This window comes from Phaenicophaeus curvirostris, chromosome 8, assembly GCF_032191515.1.
Source record: "Phaenicophaeus curvirostris isolate KB17595 chromosome 8, BPBGC_Pcur_1.0, whole genome shotgun sequence".
In the NCBI taxonomy this organism is placed as follows: Eukaryota; Metazoa; Chordata; class Aves; order Cuculiformes; family Cuculidae; genus Phaenicophaeus; species Phaenicophaeus curvirostris.
The window spans coordinates 39,963,093-39,970,791 of NC_091399.1; positions in this window are offsets into that span (position 1 = coordinate 39,963,093).

The window sequence follows — 7,699 nt, forward strand, 5'->3', positions numbered from 1 at the left end:
AGCTAGCATCTTCCACTGATTTTCTGGATTTTTCCACCTAAAAGAATAGAAATGTATGTCTCTGAGGTGCTAAATATCCTTAACAGCAATGTCTGAGCTTGCCTTCCCTCTGTCTTTCATCAGACAGCTATGATAATCAAATTGCCCAGATCCAATTGAACACCTGCTTAAGGAATGAGAGAGAGATGAGGGAAAAGACTTGTTCCAGTCTCTGATTGATTCCCCTGCACCCTTCTACAGCTGCACATCTCCCCAAGTTCAATTCCTCTGCCTATTTCTGTAGATCTCCCATTTCTTGATTTAGTCGAAGGCCTTTTTCTTTTCAAAATCTGAGTGCATCTGCCATTTCCTTGCTCTGACAGTGCCCCTCCCTGCCTTTTCTTCTCAAGAGCTCCACACTGGGCCGATTACCCTCCTGGACATAGATAGCTACACTTCTTATCCTCCCTTGCCCAGTCATCAGGTTTTCTCCTTTCCTTTCAGATTAGCTACTCAACCAATTTCACTGAATGTATGAAGGGAGAATTAAATTACAATACTAATTGCAGACAGGTTCCTGTGTCCTAGCGTGGCATCACAGCAAAGACACAGATCGTATATCTGCAGGCGTCTCCTTTACACTTCTCACTGAAGGAAGCAGTTTTGCTTTATGTTCCAAAAGTACCCAACTCCAGAATCCCTTAATAGGGTGCCTTGGTCACTGCTTACACAGTGGCAACTTTCTACCAGCAGGAATTCAGTCAGTAAATAATGCTTTTGCAATTATCATAGTGAGCAGTGGTTTTCATTAAAATCTCCTCCTTTCTTTACCTGATTAATTGCTCACAAACGCATTATTAAAACTAAAAAGATTCAAAACTGTTCTTTAACTGCTCAAAGAAGCAGCTAGCTTCTCAGCGCATGCTTCTCAATGCAGGCTCTAACGAAGAGATAGGATGTTGAGGACATGTCAGCCAAAATGACAACTTTTCCCATACGCGTCCAAGTGACTTCATAGGGAGAACCATTGACTTCTCTGGGATTTCCACTACTGTAACAACTACAGGATCAAGCTCTGCCCACACAACACCAAACTCTTTTCATTAGTTACATGCTGGTTCAGATAAACATCGTGAGGAGAGGCAAACGACTGAAAATTTGAATGCAGTGCTCAGCAGCAGTCAGAAGTGGATAGTCGCTAGAAATTGAATTTCCCAGAATGGCAGGGACCAAGTTTGATTGTCTCTCCCAGTCCTGGGTTCCTACAATTTCCTTGCAGCAGTCAAGACTGGCTGGAGTGTAACAGAAGAAGTTTTCACACACTCACAGCATTTCCCCCATCCTGCTGAAGTTCTGGCACCAGATACAGTCAGAGGCAGGATCTTGACTAAGACAGAAGGATTGACGAAGACAGAAGGCCATGAGTAAGAGTTCCTACGCCTTTTTGTTCAAGCACCTTTTTAGCCCCAGCTGATGAAAAACACCCAATGTTTTAGTATACAGAGAAAAGGGTGGCAGCTATGTATTTTAATAGTTATAATTTTTTTTTCTTTCAAAAATTCAGGGAATCTTTATGCAAACTAGATAGCCACATCTTTCAGCTTTAGGCAAATACACCCACAGGGAAGGTAACGTAACAATAAACAGAGAAGCAGACAGGAATAACTCACCTTTGGTAAAAGCTGCCCTCTGTCATTTGCTGCAGTGGTGGGATGGAATAATCTGCCTCTGAGCATCCTAGTTCTCACTGCTCTCACTGCATTTACGCTCTTGTCTCCCTTTTGCAGAGGGGGAGGTGGCACTGGTATCATATGATTGATGACTGGGAGTTGATACGGGGATATACCAGTTACGTATTCCACTGAATTCATAAGTGTTAACTCACTCCTCTCCCCCTGCAAAAACATGTTAACCAGGTTAAGTAGGTGACACAAAAAATAGCTACCAAGCATATTGAACTACTCATGGTTTGACTGCTCTTTACAATTAGTAACACTCATGCCTCTCGAACAATTTCCTCACTTGGTGCTTGCCATTACGTTTATGAAAACCTTTATACGCTAAACCTCTTCGGTTTAATTTGCAAAGCAACGGACAGGCGGCTTGAAAATGTGGCCCTTATAGATCTAGACACCATCATTGTTAAACACATACTACTCGTAACCATGCAGAGTTCTGCTTCCAGGCAGGCACAATACTGCACAACCCCACAGCACTGCTGCATTCTTTCCGATGGCAAGCAAATTCCAAAGCAGTCACCCAGAATCTTCCAACAGTAACACTATTTGGCACCAATTATACAAGAAGTTGTTCAAAACGCTTCTTTGCCTTTGTAGCAGAGGTTTAGTCCTCCTTCTGAATGAATTGCAAACAGAGGACCAAGGCCCTGAAAAGCAAAACATCTCTAGAGAATAAATTCTGCAAACATTGCGTGCTCTGGATCCGAGTTCTGCATCATCTTCATGCTTTATGACTGATTTAGCTGTTTTGTCTGTTGTGAGCATTAAAGAAACAATGCAAATCACCCATAATTATAGAAGACATAGAAAGTGTCAGCAAATTCTTGGAGGGAAGATCATGACCATCATAATATGGAACAAATGCACAGCAGCACAAAGTTATTCATGCATTTCCTGCCTGTCAGTGGCCACAGATCCAACATCCTCCATTCCCATGGAACTCCTATCACACAGTCGATTACATAATGCTTTTCCTAGAAGAGAAGACAAGTCCAAATCTCACCTGAAAGTAACTGAATGCATATTAAGACCATGTTTGGCTACACCAAAAAGCTCTCATTCTCTGAACCCGCTAGTGTGATTTAGTAGTAGTAATGGTAAAAAAAGAAAGATGGTTTTTGCTACTTTTCAGCTGTAGGTGAAGATGAAATCTTGTAAGACTGTGTGAAAATATTCCTGAGTTCTTGATCTTACCCAGATGGCTGCTTCCCTCTCTACATAAAGGAAAATCTATGTAGAGGTAGAAAAATTTGCACATAGAGAGATTTTAGACTATAAAAGACAAGTCACCACATTTTTCCGGGCTGTGATGAAAAACTGGGCATTAGACCACTAAGACAATGTCTTGAAAATTAAACAGAGATCAAAAAGGAGCATTTAAATAAAAGCTGATAAATATTTGGAAGGCGTGTTGCCTGCAGTATGCAGTTCTGCGAACTGCAGTACTAAAGCACTATTATAAAACTCTCCATGAATCTGCATTACCTCCAGAATGAAATCCAGCCTCACCCCACTGGCAAACTGCTGATCAGGCTCAAGTGTGTGGTGCTTTTGTTTATAGCTTGAAGCCTTCGGCGCAGACCCTATGGCAGCAGAGCTACAAACTGGCGGGAGGCGAAGAGGTTGTAGCGTATTTCCTGGAGCTGTATTTGGTCGCCAAGAAGTCTAAAAAGGAAAAAGAAAACAGCTACAAAATCTCAGTGGATCACTTCCAGTGCAGAGTAGACTCTTAAAATAAAAAATAGCACTGATCAATATATTTGGAAGTGATGAGTGACTCTCAGGTATCCTGGGGAAACAAAATTTCCTGGACTGCCTCCAAAGAGCCAGACCACTTTAGGCATCGCTAACTGAGTATCCACAAACTGGAGCATCCAAAAGAATTCTTGGCCATAAATATAGTTTTTGCTACTGTCTCCTCACAGTGCAGCCTTAAAGCAAATGTAATGAACTGAAAGGAACTGTAGCAGCATGCTGTTTCGGTGGCTTCACCACATGGACATTCAGACACTACACCACAAAAGCACGACTGTTCAATGCTGAACACTTTTCTGACTTTTTATTTTATCTTTTCCTTGTATACTCTTCAGAATACCGCATTGAAATGTTAAACACCTCCCCCCACCAAAAAAAAAACCTGTTTAACTGAGTTAAGTCACCATCTTGGAAAAGGCAAACTCCTTGGCTTGGTGTTGACGAGAAGGATGTTCACCATGATCATCAACTACAGCCCTACGTGCCTTCTGTATGGGTTGGAGAGGAGAAGGTCATTCAGGACTGAACAACTTTCTTCAGTCCGCACCAACTATCATTATAGAAATGGAGAACCAGATAAAACTGTGCTATATAGTTGACCTTGGACTTCAGTATCATTCTTTTTCAACAGTATATTAACATTCCTTCTCTTCCCATCAACAGAGTAAGAAATTTCTGAGCCAGCACTCCAAAGCATGGCCTTCTGGAATGAACTTTAGTCTTACTTCGCCCCTTCAACTCTGTTCTCTAAAAACCCTCCCTTGCTTTCAGGGTTTTATAACATGTGTAAGCTTGTCTGCAGCCACAGTATTCATTGACAATACTTATGGTAAGGATACCAGCCTAGCCTTGGGTGACGAGGCACACAAAAAGGAAATATTAAAGTAGATTTATCACAAAGCAAAGCCATTTTTCTCTAGGTTCTGATTTGACACTCTTGCAACCTCAGCTTCTGGAGATTTCTTTTTAACTACACAATCCTGCAAAAAGGAAATCAGCCTCGAGTCGGGCAAGACGAAGCCTTCAGGTAGAACAATCAGGGTGATCATTGCTTTACACTAGGCATAGATGTCATAGGTGTACGTACACACTTTTGGCTGTGCATGCTTACATTATAGCGTATAGAGCATTTGGTGAAACTCACCAGTTGTGACTGACCAGATGGTTCTCCCACCACAAAAGGATGGCGCCTATAATGATTTCGTGGAACGAGTTGTGGATGTGGGGTGTACACAGAGCTAGCATCTTCCACTGATTTTCTGGATTTTTCCACCTAAAAGAATAGAAATGTATGTCTCTGAGGTGCTAAATATCCTTAACAGCAATGTCTGAGCTTGCCTTCCCTCTGTCTTTCATCAGACAGCTATGATAATCAAATTGCCCAGATCCAATTGAACACCTGCTTAAGGAATGAGAGAGAGATGAGGGAAAAGACTTGTTCCAGTCTCTGATTGATTCCCCTGCACCCTTCTACAGCTGCACATCTCCCCAAGTTCAATTCCTCTGCCTATTTCTGTACATCTCCCATTTCTTGATTTAGTCGAAGGCCTTTTTCTTTTCAAAATCTAAGTGCATCTGCCATTTCCTTGCTCTGACAGTGCCCCTCCCTGCCTTTTCTTCTCAAGAGCTCCACACTGGGCCGATTACCCTCCTGGACATAGATAGCTACACTTCTTATCCTCCCTTGCCCAGTCATCAGGTTTTCTCCTTTCCTTTCAGATTAGCTACTCAACCAATTTCACTGAATGTATGAAGGGAGAATTAAATTACAATACTAATTGCAGACAGGTTCCTGTGTCCTAGCGTGGCATCACAGCAAAGACACAGATCGTATATCTGCAGGCGTCTCCTTTACACTTCTCACTGAAGGAAGCAGTTTTGCTTTATGTTCCAAAAGTACCCAACTCCAGAATCCCTTAATAGGGTGCCTTGGTCACTGCTTACACAGTGGCAACTTTCTACCAGCAGGAATTCAGTCAGTAAATAATGCTTTTGCAATTATCATAGTGAGCAGTGGTTTTCATTAAAATCTCCTCCTTTCTTTACCTGATTAATTGCTCACAAACGCATTATTAAAACTAAAAAGATTCAAAACTGTTCTTTAACTGCTCAAAGAAGCAGCTAGCTTCTCAGCGCATGCTTCTCAATGCAGGCTCTAACGAAGAGATAGGATGTTGAGGACATGTCAGCCAAAATGACAACTTTTCCCATACGCGTCCAAGTGACTTCATAGGGAGAACCATTGACTTCTCTGGGATTTCCACTACTGTAACAACTACAGGATCAAGCTCTGCCCACACAACACCAAACTCTTTTCATTAGTTACATGCTGGTTCAGATAAACATCGTGAGGAGAGGCAAACGACTGAAAATTTGAATGCAGTGCTCAGCAGCAGTCAGAAGTGGATAGTCGCTAGAAATTGAATTTCCCAGAATGGCAGGGACCAAGTTTGATTGTCTCTCCCAGTCCTGGGTTCCTACAATTTCCTTGCAGCAGTCAAGACTGGCTGGAGTGTAACAGAAGAAGTTTTCACACACTCACAGCATTTCCCCCATCCTGCTGAAGTTCTGGCACCAGATACAGTCAGAGGCAGGATCTTGACTAAGACAGAAGGATTGACGAAGACAGAAGGCCATGAGTAAGAGTTCCTACGCCTTTTTGTTCAAGCACCTTTTTAGCCCCAGCTGATGAAAAACACCCAATGTTTTAGTATACAGAGAAAAGGGTGGCAGCTATGTATTTTAATAGTTATAATTTTTTTTTCTTTCAAAAATTCAGGGAATCTTTATGCAAACTAGATAGCCACATCTTTCAGCTTTAGGCAAATACACCCACAGGGAAGGTAACGTAACAATAAACAGAGAAGCAGACAGGAATAACTCACCTTTGGTAAAAGCTGCCCTCTGTCATTTGCTGCAGTGGTGGGATGGAATAATCTGCCTCTGAGCATCCTAGTTCTCACTGCTCTCACTGCATTTACGCTCTTGTCTCCCTTTTGCAGAGGGGGAGGTGGCACTGGTATCATATGATTGATGACTGGGAGTTGATACGGGGATATACCAGTTACGTGTTCCACTGAATTCATAAGTGTTAACTCACTCCTCTCCCCCTGCAAAAACATGTTAACCAGGTTAAGTAGGTGACACAAAAAATAGCTACCAAGCATATTGAACTACTCATGGTTTGACTGCTCTTTACAATTAGTAACACTCATGCCTCTCGAACAATTTCCTCACTTGGTGCTTGCCATTACGTTTATGAAAACCTTTATACGCTAAACCTCTTCGGTTTAATTTGCAAAGCAACGGACAGGCGGCTTGAAAATGTGGCCCTTATAGATCTAGACACCATCATTGTTAAACACATACTACTCGTAACCATGCAGAGTTCTGCTTCCAGGCAGGCACAATACTGCACAACCCCACAGCACTGCTGCATTCTTTCCGATGGCAAGCAAATTCCAAAGCAGTCACCCAGAATCTTCCAACAGTAACACTATTTGGCACCAATTATACAAGAAGTTGTTCAAAACGCTTCTTTGCCTTTGTAGCAGAGGTTTAGTCCTCCTTCTGAATGAATTGCAAACAGAGGACCAAGGCCCTGAAAAGCAAAACATCTCTAGAGAATAAATTCTGCAAACATTGCGTGCTCTGGATCCGAGTTCTGCATCATCTTCATGCTTTATGACTGATTTAGCTGTTTTGTCTGTTGTGAGCATTAAAGAAACAATGCAAATCACCCATAATTATAGAAGACATAGAAAGTGTCAGCAAATTCTTGGAGGGAAGATCATGACCATCATAATATGGAACAAATGCACAGCAGCACAAAGTTATTCATGCATTTCCTGCCTGTCAGTGGCCACAGATCCAACATCCTCCATTCCCATGGAACTCCTATCACACAGTCGATTACATAATGCTTTTCCTAGAAGAGAAGACAAGTCCAAATCTCACCTGAAAGTAACTGAATGCATATTAAGACCATGTTTGGCTACACCAAAAAGCTCTCATTCTCTGAACCCGCTAGTGTGATTTAGTAGTAGTAATGGTAAAAAAAGAAAGATGGTTTTTGCTACTTTTCAGCTGTAGGTGAAGATGAAATCTTGTAAGACTGTGTGAAAATATTCCTGAGTTCTTGATCTTACCCAGATGGCTGCTTCCCTCTCTACATAAAGGAAAATCTATGTAGAGGTAGAAAAATTTGCACATAGAGAGATTTTAGA